At 35.3% G+C, this 9,189-nt stretch overlaps 1 non-coding gene across 1 annotated transcript; it reads left to right on the top strand.

Annotated features, from left to right (window-relative positions):
- The first annotated feature begins 6,817 nt into the window (after window positions 1-6,817).
- On the top strand, window positions 6,818-6,925 carry LOC148579710 (small nucleolar RNA R71). Its single transcript, XR_015896319.1, has one exon. It is a non-coding gene; the product is annotated as a small nucleolar RNA R71 (small nucleolar RNA).
- Window positions 6,926-9,189: the final 2,264 nt, after the last annotated feature.

Below are 9,189 nucleotides of genomic sequence, written 5' to 3'. Positions count from 1 at the left end.
TTCTTTCTTACTTTCTTTCTCTTCATCTTTTTAACTTCTCATCCTTTTTCACTTTTATTTTATTTTATTTATTTAATTGCATGCTTTCATTTATTGCATTTTAATTTGTGCATATTTTTATTTTCTTTTCTAAATTTATTATTTTACCATTGGTGTTCAAATGTTCTTATTCAAGTGTTATATCTTTTCTGGTATTATCTTGGTGCTTCATGACTTGTTTTATTCTAATTGGGTATTATTATTCATAAGTCAATGCTAATTTTTATAATACTGATATTCCTTTTGCATTGATATGCACTTACACTATTTTGCATTACCCACACTCTTTCCCCCCTTTGTTGCAAATCTTGCACTATTGATATGCCGTATGCTTCTACTGTTTTCTCACTGCATGTTGTAGCTACCATGTAATTGAAACTTTTATTATTTGGCATTACCAACCCATATTTTATTTATTTTTCTTATCTTTATTTCTGGGTTACTTTTCTTCTTTTACTCTTCTTTCAGGTTGGCCACTGAAGACGGAAAAAGAAAAAAAAAACTTCTAAAAGGGGAGACAAACAAGTCCATCTGCACAATCCTTGAAGAAAAGTATCAGTTGGAACAATCCGTCCATCTGCACATCTCAGCATGCACCGAGGACGGTCCAATCTTTAAGTGTGGGGAGGTCGATACCGATCTCCATGGGTTAGTTACTCTTCTATCTCAATACCAATGTTTTATTTTCTTTATTAGTTCATTGTTGCATTGCATAATAGATTGCATGTGTAGTTGATTGTTTGCATTTAAGTACTACTTAGTTGAAAAATAATAAGTTTCTTTTTAAGACCCTATTTTTGAAAATTTTCACTAATTTAAATTAAAACATTTGTGTTAAATTTGTTTGAAGTTGTATTTGGAACATGATTTTTGAGCCAAAGAACACACAACCTGTGAGATTTTGAGCTTATTTACATGGTTACATGATTTAACCATAAATTTTTATTATTGTGTGTTTTCTTCTCTATAATTGCAATATTTGCTTTGTTCCATTCTATATGTCCATTATTTAGTGTATTTACATGCTTGCATATGATTGAGGCCATTATTTGTTATTAGCTCACTTATCCCAAATAAGCCTACCTTTTACATCGCCCTTGTTAGCCACTTTGAACTTTTTAACCCCCTTCTATTTCATAACCACATTACTAGCCTTAAGTAGAAAAACAAAATAAAAATCCCAAGTTGAATCCTTGGTTAGCTTAAGATAGATATTGTGTATAATTTAAGTATGGGGAATTTTATGGGAACATGGGATGATAGAAAAAAAAGGAGAAATTAAATTGAATAAGTTATTTAAAAATTTGGGAAGCATGCTCATGTGAAATCAAAATAATTAAATTACCATGTGCATTGAAAAAAAATAATAATTAAGTAATTAAATAAGGGGATACAAAAAAATATATATGAATTACCCCAAATGCAAAATAAAAAGAATCAATGCACATGGGACAAAATTCAAAAATAAGTTTGAGCATGTAATATAAAAGTGGAAAAAATTTGGGTAGCTAAGTAAAGTATTTTAAAATTGTATAAAGTATGTATATGTTAGTTGAGATCTTAGACTAATCAAGGATTCACTTTATAAAGCTCACTTGGCCATACATATATCCTTACCTTTATCTCAACCTCATTACAACCCTAAAAAGACCTCATGATGTTTGCATTGGTACATTAAATATTTGGTGATTGGTTAGATGAAGAGCAAAGTTTAGAAAGCATGACTAGAGAAGAGTAGAGTGATTACCCTATACACTTGAGAGATTAGAGTGATATACACTACTAGTAAGGGTTCAATGCTTGATTCTATGTTCTCTGCTTTCACGAGCTATCTTCTTACAAATTTACTTGTCTTTTATTGTATGATTTGAATTAGTGGAATTTGATTTATATTTGTCTTGGAGAACTTGTTTACTTTTAACCAAGTAGGTAGAAACATTTTGCATGTAGTTGCATTCATATAGATAGGATTGCATTTCATACATTTTACCATTCCCCTTCACTCTTTTAGTTCTCTTAAGCTTAGCATGAGGACATGCTAATGTTTAAGTGTGGGGAGGTTGATAAACCACTATTTTATGGTTTATCTTGTGCTAATTTGAGTGGATTTTATCAACTCTTTACCCACTTATTCATACTATTTGCATGAGTTTACATTCTCCTTTCTGATTTTGTGCTATGATTGAAAACATGTTTTTTTTTTATCTTAATTTAGCTAATTTTAGTCCTCTCTTATTACTATTCGATGCCTTGATATGTGTGTTAAGTGTTTTCAGAGATTACAGGGCAGGAATGGCTTGGAGGATGGAAAGGAAGCATGCAAAAGTGGAAAGAATATAAGAAATTGAAGGGACTGCAAAAGCTGTCAGCCTGATCCTCTCGCACTAAAATGGTCATAACTTGAGCTATAGAGGTCCAAACGACGCAGTTCCAGTTGCGTTAGAAAGCTAACATCCGGGGCTTCGATTTGATATATAATATGCCAGAGTTGCCCAGACGCTAGGCGACACGAATGCGTGCTCCACACGAACGCGTCGTAGTGCGGAAATCAGGGTGGCAGATTTCTTCTCCAGCGATTTCTGGGCTGTTTTCGACCCAGTTTTTGACCCAGAAAATACAGATTAGAGGCTATAAAGTGGGGAAATCCATTCATTCATGATCACAAGCTCATAATTCACAATTTTAGGTTTTTAGATGTAGTTTTTAGAGAGAGAGAGGCTCTCTCCTCTCTCTTAGGATTTAGGATTAGGATTCCTTTTAATTTTATTGCTTCAATACCAGGTCCAATATTTTTCTTTAATTAATGTCTCTCTTCTATTTTTAATTATTCCAATTCTTTTACTTGTTAATGTTCCAATTTAGCTTATGAACCTTCCCATGTTAAGATTTGAATGTTCTATTTAATATATTTTAAGGTATTTCAGTTTATGATTGTTTTATTCTATTTATGAATGCTTTTAATTTATTTTAGATATTTTCTTCCTTTTGGCTTTGGTTAAGTAATTGGTAACACTTGAGTTGTCAAACTCAGCAGTGGTTGAAATTGGCAGATTCCTAATTGATCTAGATCGCTCTAAAGCTAGTCTTCCCACAGGGATTGACTAGGACTTGAGGATCAAGCTAATTAGTCCACTTGACTTAACTAAGTGGGATTAAAAATCCAATTCTCATTAGACCTGATAAGGATAACTAGGATAGAAATTCCAAATTCTTATACATTGCCAAGAGATTTTATTATTATTGATTTATTTTTCTTGTCATTTAAATTACTTGCTCCTTATCTTAAAAACCCCCAATTTACAAACTCATAACCAATAATAAGAACATACCTCCCTGCAATTCCTTGAGAAGACGACCCGAGGTTTAAATACTCGGTTATCAATTTCAAAGGGGTTTGTTACTTGTGACAACCAAAACGTTTGTAAGAAAGGACTTTTGTTGGTTTAGAAGCTATACCTGCAACGAGGATTTATCTGCGAATTTCTAGACCACGCAAAAGTTCTCTCTTCAGAGGTCCCCACGTTGCGAGGAAGAGGAGGTGGAGGAGGAGGAGGAGGAGTGCCAGCAGCCATTGCGGCATCGACTCGAGCCCGAGATCTCTTCTTGGCATCTTGGACCTTCCGGTAAGAGGAGCTAGAACCTTTCTTCACCATTTCTGAAAGACCAAGAAAACGAAAGGTTAGTCTACAAGTCGGAAAGTCGGAAATAATAAACCGGACGATTACAAGTCGGACCCTATCAAAAATCAATAACAAGGCTACCTATTTGGGTTCGCACAAAATTCGGAGACCCCTGAAGAAACCTTTTCATATCCAGATACGGGGCTCTCCCCCAAGCTTCCTGGAAAAACCCCACTATAGCCTCCTCCACTTCATCCAAGTCACCTGGACCGTATTTATTGGTGCGCAGAAATTGTGATTACACTTTGATTATGTAAAATTCATTGCTCTTTCTTTCCCTGGTAATGGCGCCAAAAATATGATGCCAATACCATGGTTCACAACTTCGCACAACTAACCAGCAAGTGCACTAGGTCGTCCAAGTAATACCTTACGTGAGTAAGGGTCGAATCCCATGGAGATTGTTGGTATGAAGCAAGCTATGGTCACCTTGTAAATCTCAGTCATGCGGATATAAAATAGTAATGTGGTTTTCGAAAATAATTAATAAAATAGGGATAGAGATACTTATGTAAATCATTGGTGAGAATTTCAGATAAGCGAATAGAGATGCTTTCGTTCCTCTGAACCTCTGCTTTCCTGCTATCTTCATCCAATCAGTCTTACTCCTTTCCATGGCTGGCTTTATGTGATACATCACCATTGTCAATGGCTACTTTCGGTCTTCTCTCGAGAAAATGATCCAAATGTCCTGTCATGGCACGGCTAATCGTCTAGAGGCATCACCCTTGTCAATGGTTTCATCCTATCCTCTCAGTGAAAATGGTCAACGCACCCTGTCACGGCACGGCTATTCATCTGTCGGTTCTCGATCATGCTGGAATAGAATTTACTATCCTTTTGCGTCTGTCACTACGCCCGGAAATCGCGAGTTTGAAGCTCGTCACAGTCATTCAATCATTGAATCCTACTCGGAATACCACAGACAAGGTTTAGACCTTCCGGATTCTCTTGAATGCCGCCATCATTCTAGCTTACACCACGAAGATTCCGATTAAGAGATCTAAGAGATACTCATTCAATCTAATGTAGAACGGGAGTGGTTGTCAGGCACGCGTTCATAAGGAATGGTGATGATTGTCACGTTCATCACATTCAAGTTGAAGTGCGAATGAATATCTTAGAAGCGAAATAAGAAGAATTGAATAGAAAACAGTAGTACTTTGCATTAATCTTTGAGGAACAGCAGAGCTCCACACCTAATCTATGGAGTGTAGAAACTCTACCGTTGAAAATACATAAGTGAAAGGTCCAGGCATGGCCGAGATGGCCAGCCCCCAAAACGTGATCAATAGATCAAAATATAATCCAAAGATGGTTCCAAAGATATCTAATACAATAGTAAAAGGTCCTATTTATAATAAACTAGCTACTAGGGTTTATTATAAATAAACTAGCTACTAGGGTTTATTATTTACAGAAGTAAGTAAATGATGCATAAATCCACTTCCGGGGCCCACTTGGTGTGTGCTTGGGCTGAGCTTGAATGTTACACGTGCAGAGGTTATTTCTGGAGTTGAACGCCAGCTTTTGTGCCATTTTGGGCGTTGAACTCCACTTTGCAACTTGTTTCTGGCGCTGGACGCCAGAATTGGGCAGAGAGTTGGCGTTGAACGCCAGTTTGCGTCGTCTAAACTTGGGCAAAGTATAGACTATTATATATTGCTGGAAAGCCCTGGATGTCTACTTTCCAATGCAATTGGAAGCGCGCCAATGGATTTATCCTCTTCCTTTCCAGTATCCAAGACTATGAAATCAGTAGGGATGTAAAGGCCTTCAACCTTCACTAACACGTCCTCTACTTGTCCATAAGCCTGTTTTCTTGAATTGTCTGCCATCTCTAATGAGATTTTAGCAGCTTGCACCCCATAGATTCTCAGTTTCTCTATTACAGAGAGGGGCATGAGGTTTATTCCTGAACCAAGATCACACAGAGCCTTAAAGATCATGGTGCCTATGGTACAAGGTATTATGAACTTTCCAGGATCCTGTCTCTTCTGAGGCAATGTCAGTTGATCCAGATCACTTAGTTCATTGGTGAACAAGGGAGGTTCATCTTCCCAAGTCTCAATACCAAATAATTTGGCATTTAGCTTCATGACTGCACCAAGGAACTTGGCAGCTTGCTCTTCAGTGACATCCTCATTCTCTTCAGAAGAGGAATACTCATCAGAGCTCATGAATGGCATAAGGAGGTTCAATGGAATCTCTATGGTCTCTAGATGAGCCTCAGAGTCCTTAGGTTCCTCAGAGGGAAGCTCCTTATTGATCACTGGACGTCCCAGGAGGTTTTCCTCTTTGGGATTCACGTCCTTCTCCTCTCTTGTGGGTTTGGCCATGGTAATTAATTCAATGGCCTTGCACTCTCCTTTTGGATTCTCTTCTGTATTGCTTGGGAGAGTACTAGGAGGGATTTCAGTGATTCTTTTACTCAGCTGGCCCACTTGTGCTTCCAAATTTCTAATGGAAGACCTTGTTTCATTCATGAAACTCACATTGGCCTTAGATAGATCAGAGACTAAATTTGCTAAGCTAGATGGATTCTGCTCAGAATTCTCTGTCTGTTGCTGAGTGGATGATGGAAAAGGCTTGCTATTGCTAAACCTGTTTCTTCCACCATTATTAAAGCCTTGTTGAGGCTTTTGATCCTTCCATGAGAGATTTGGGTGATTTCTCCATGATGGATTGTAGGTGTTTCCATATGGTTCACCCATGTATTTTAACTCTGCTATTGCAGGGTTCTCAGGATCATCCGCTTCTTCTTCAGAAGATGCCTCTTGGGTACTGTTGGATGCAGCTTGCATTCCATTCAGACCCTGAGAAATCATATTGACTTGCTGAGTCAATATTTTGTTCTGAGCCAATATGGCATTCAGAGTATCAATTTCAAGAATTCCCTTCTTCATAGGCGTCCCATTACTCACAGGATTCCTCTCAGAAGTGTACATAAACTGGTTATTAGCAACCATGTCAATGAGTTCTTGAGCTTCTGCAGGCATTTTCTTTAGGCGAATGGATCCACCTGCAGAAGTATCCAATGACATCTTTGATAGCTCAGATAAACCATCATAGAATATATCCAGGATGGTCCATTCTGAAAGCATGTCAGAAGGACACTTTTTGGTCAGCTGCTTGTATCTTTCCCAAGCTTCATAGAGGGATTCACCTTCTTTCTGTCTGAAGGTTTGAACATCAGCTCTAAGCTTGCTCAGCTTTTGAGGAGGAAAGAACTTGGCTAAGAAAGCCGTGACCAGCTTATCCCAAGAGTTCAGGCTGTCTTTGGGTTGAGAGTCCAACCATATTCTAGCTCTGTCTCTTACAGCAAAAGGGAAAAGCATGAGCCTGTAGACTTCAGGATCTACTCCATTAGTCTTAACAGTATCACAGATCTGCAAGAATTCAGTTAAGAACTGAAAAGGATCATCAGATGGAAGTCCATGAAACTTGCAATTCTGCTACATCAGAGAAACTAGCTGAGGTTTTAGCTCAAAATTGTTTGCTCCAATGGCAGGAATGGAGATGCTTCTTCCATGTAAATTGGAATTAGGTGCAGTAAAGTCACCAAGCATCCTCCTTGCATTATTATTATTTTCGGCTGCCATCTCCTCTTCCTGTTCGAAAATTTCTGACAGGTGCTTGCTGGATAGTTGTAATTTAGCTTCTCTTAGTTTCCTCTTCAGAGTCCTTTCATGTTCTGGATCTGCTTCAACAAGGATGTTCTTGTCCTTGCTCCTGCTCATATGACAAAGAAGAGGGCACAAAAAAATAATAATAATAGGGATCCTTTTTTTCCCAAGTATAGAGGTTCCCTTTAGGTGAGTGGAAGAAAAGGAGAAGAAAAGAGAGAGAGGGAATTTTCGAAAACTGTTTTTGAAAAATGATTAGTGATTTTTTTTCGAAAATTAAAATAAAAAATTAAAATAATTAGTTAATTAAAAAGAATTTATGAAAAAGAGGGAAGATATTTTCGAAAATTAGAGAGAGAGAGTTAGTTAGGTGGTTTTGAAAAAGATAGGAAACAAACAAAAAGTTAGTTAGTTAGTTGAAACAAATTTTGAAAATTAATTTTAAAAAGATAAGAAGATAAGAAGTTAGAAAAGATATTTTGAAATCACTTTTTTGAAAAAGGTAAGATAAGAAGATATTTTTGAAAAGATATGATAGAAATTAGTTTTTTGAAAAAGATTTTATTTTTAAAATCTCAATTAATGACTTGATTCACAAGAAATCACAAGATATGATTCTAGAACTTAAAGTTTGAATCTTTCTTAACAAGTAAGTAACAAACTTGAAATTTTTGAATCAAAACATTAATTGATGATGTTATTTTCGAAAATATGATGTAAAATTAAGAAAAATATTTTTGAAAAATATTTTTGAAATTTTCAAAAATAACTAACAAAAATTGAAAAAAGATTTGATTTTTGAAAAAGATTTTGAAAAAGATAAGATTTTTTTTTTAAATTGAAAATTTGATTTGACTCATAAAAACAACTAGATTTTAAAAATTTTTGAAAAAGTCAAATCTAATTTTCGAAATTTTAAGAGAGAAAAAGGGAAAGATATATTTTTTTTTCTTTGGATTTTTGAATTTTTATGATGAGAGAGAAAAATAAGAAAAATGATGCAATGCATGAAAGTTATGGATCAAAACAATGAATGCATGCAAGAATGCTATGAATGTCAAGATGAACACCAAGAACACTATGAAGATCATGATGAACATCAAGAACACATTTTTGAAAAATTTTTAATGCAAAGAAAACATGCAAGACACCAAACTTAGAATTCTTTAATGCTTAGGCACTAAGAATTCAAGAATGCATATGAAAAACAAGAAAAGACACAAAATATGCAAATGCAAAGATCAAACAAGAAGACTTACCAAGAACAACTTGAAGATCATGAAGAACACTATGAATGCATGAATTTTTCGAAAAATGCAAGATGAACATGCAATTGACACCAAACTTATAACATGACTCAAGACTCAAACAAGAGACACAAAAAATATTTTTGATTTTTATGATTTTATGAATTTTTTTTTCTCTTTTTTTTGTATTTTCTTTTAAAAATTTCGAAAATCATTTGAAAAAGGAAAAATAAGGATTCCAAAATCTTTAATATGAATTCCAGGAATCTTGTACTCTTTAGTCTAAAGCTCCAATCTGAGGGTTAGACATGGCTTAATAGCTAGTCAAGCTTTAGAATGGAATTACATCCATTGAGGTGATTAGTTGAAGACCAATCCCAAAGGAGTTTGGGTATGGCTTTTCAGCCAGATAGGATTCAACATGTTACCATGAAACTCTAGAATTCATTCTTGAAAGTTTTGAAGCCATAGAATAATTTATTTTTGAAAACATTATTTTTATTATTTTATTTTATTTTTTCGAAAACAAAAGAAAAATTTTTGAAAGATTTTTGAAAAAATTTTTTGAAAACAAAACAAAAAGAAAATTACCTAATC

Source organism: Arachis ipaensis, chromosome B10, assembly GCF_059453495.1.
Source record: "Arachis ipaensis isolate K30076 ecotype BB chromosome B10, ASM5945349v1, whole genome shotgun sequence".
NCBI classification, from domain to species: Eukaryota; Viridiplantae; Streptophyta; class Magnoliopsida; order Fabales; family Fabaceae; genus Arachis; species Arachis ipaensis.
Note: the sequence above shows the minus strand (reverse complement) of the source record. Positions and strands in the feature narration are given on the sequence as shown.